The sequence below is a fragment of the Dama dama genome, chromosome X, assembly GCF_033118175.1.
Source record: "Dama dama isolate Ldn47 chromosome X, ASM3311817v1, whole genome shotgun sequence".
NCBI classification, from domain to species: Eukaryota; Metazoa; Chordata; class Mammalia; order Artiodactyla; family Cervidae; genus Dama; species Dama dama.
The window spans coordinates 37,862,607-37,864,441 of NC_083714.1; the positions used below are offsets into that span (position 1 = coordinate 37,862,607).

At 40.9% G+C, this 1,835-nt stretch overlaps 1 pseudogene; it reads right to left on the reverse strand.

The window, feature by feature from the left end:
• Positions 1–970: 970 nt before the first annotated feature.
• On the reverse strand, positions 971–1,088 carry LOC133053353 (U2 spliceosomal RNA; annotated as a pseudogene).
• Between the last annotated feature and the right edge of the window lie 747 nt (positions 1,089–1,835).

Consider the following 1,835-nt stretch of genomic DNA (forward strand, 5'->3'; position numbering starts at 1 on the left):
GTCAGCGGTGCGATTTCATTAAGGGCTTCTGTTTTTAGTCTTTTATCAACACCACAAAATCACATCCCACTGATCATTAGATTACTCTCACTAACATCATAATCACATTGCATATCCACAAATACATCACTATTCACTTAGGGTAATCAGTTTTAATGACACTCGCTTCAGTTTCTTTCATAAATCACACGCTTTTATGAGATAATGGAGGAGAAACATCTAATTTTGAACTCGGACAAATGTAAAGTGAATGCATGTGTTTTTAAATGCATTTTTGTTGACTTCCCATGTCCATTACTCAAAGGGCAAAGACTATCTCCTGACTTCTCTTTTAGAAATAAATGAGGCAAAAGTACAGTGGAGTTTGAATACCAAAGCATTCACTGAAATGTGTTGCAAACAAATAATAAACGTAGCTCCTCCTTCGTTGGCTTTGTACAAATCTCAGCTGAATAGAAATCAATGGTGGGAAGCAGTGTGTCTGATAGTCTCTGAAAGCGGTAAGGAGGAAAATCTTAACACCACCGCTTTACAGGAGCAGAATCAGACTCAGCTTGCTGTGTTGTCTGTGGAAAATAGAGTAGCAATTTCTTCCATCCAACGAACATATATTGGATTCCTACTATGCGCCACACCAGGTACAGAGATGGATAAAACATTTTCTGTGGCACCTGCAGAGAGAGCTTCAGCAGACAGTAGCCTTGTCCCACCCATTTATGTTCCCCTTCCATCCACCTCTGTGAATGCACACCCAGAGATCCAAAAATGCATGGATTTTATGTCCCTCACACCGCCTGCCCACCTCTCTGCCAGGGAAAGGCCAGCTCTCAGGAGTGCCCCATGGCAGGTAATTGAGCCACCCTCCTTGGTGGACCTGCCCTGAGATCCCAACCCTGTGACTTCCTGCCTTCCCTCCCATACCCTACCCGTCCATCAGGAGACACCAGATCCTTGCCTCAGGCTATCCTTCAGAGGATTCCCGCCAGAGACAGGGGCTCAAAGAAGAAGTTTTTTCCTGCTGGGTCAAACAGAACTCACCCTGAATACAGATACTACACTTGATCTTAGCCAAAAGGCCAAGAAGCAATATAGTGAAAATGAGTATACTACCCAAAGCAATCTATAGATTCAATGCAATCCCTATCAAGCTACCAATGGCATTTTTTACAGAACTAGAACAAATAATCTCACAATTTGTATGAAAACACAAAAAACCTAGAACAGCCAAAGCCATCTTGAGAAAGAAGAATGGAACTGGAGAAATCAACCTGTCTGACTTCAGACTATACTACAAAGCCACAGTCATCAAGACAGTATGGTACTGGCACAAAGACATAAATGTAGATCAGTGGAGCAAAATAGAAAGCCCAGAGATGAATCCGTGCACCTATGGATGCCTTATCTTTGACAAAGGAGGCAAAAATATACAATGGAGAAAAGACAATCTCTTTAACAAGTGGTGCTGAGAAAACTGGTCAACCACCTGTAGAAGAATGAAACTACAACACTTTCTAACACTATACACAAAAATAAACTCAAAATGGATTAAAGATCTAAATGTAAGACCAAAAACTATAAAGCTCTTAGAGGAAAACATAGGCAGAACACTCTCTGACATAAATCATAGCAAGATCCTCTATGACCCACCTCCCAGAGTAACAGAAAGAACAGCAAAAACAAACAAGTGGGACCTAATTAAACTTAAAAGCTTTTGCACAATGAATGAAACTATAAGCAAGGTGAAAAGGCAGCCTTCAGAATGGGAGAAAATAACAGCAAGCAAAACAACTGGCAAAGAATTAATCTCCAAAATATACAAGCATCTCATGCAGCTC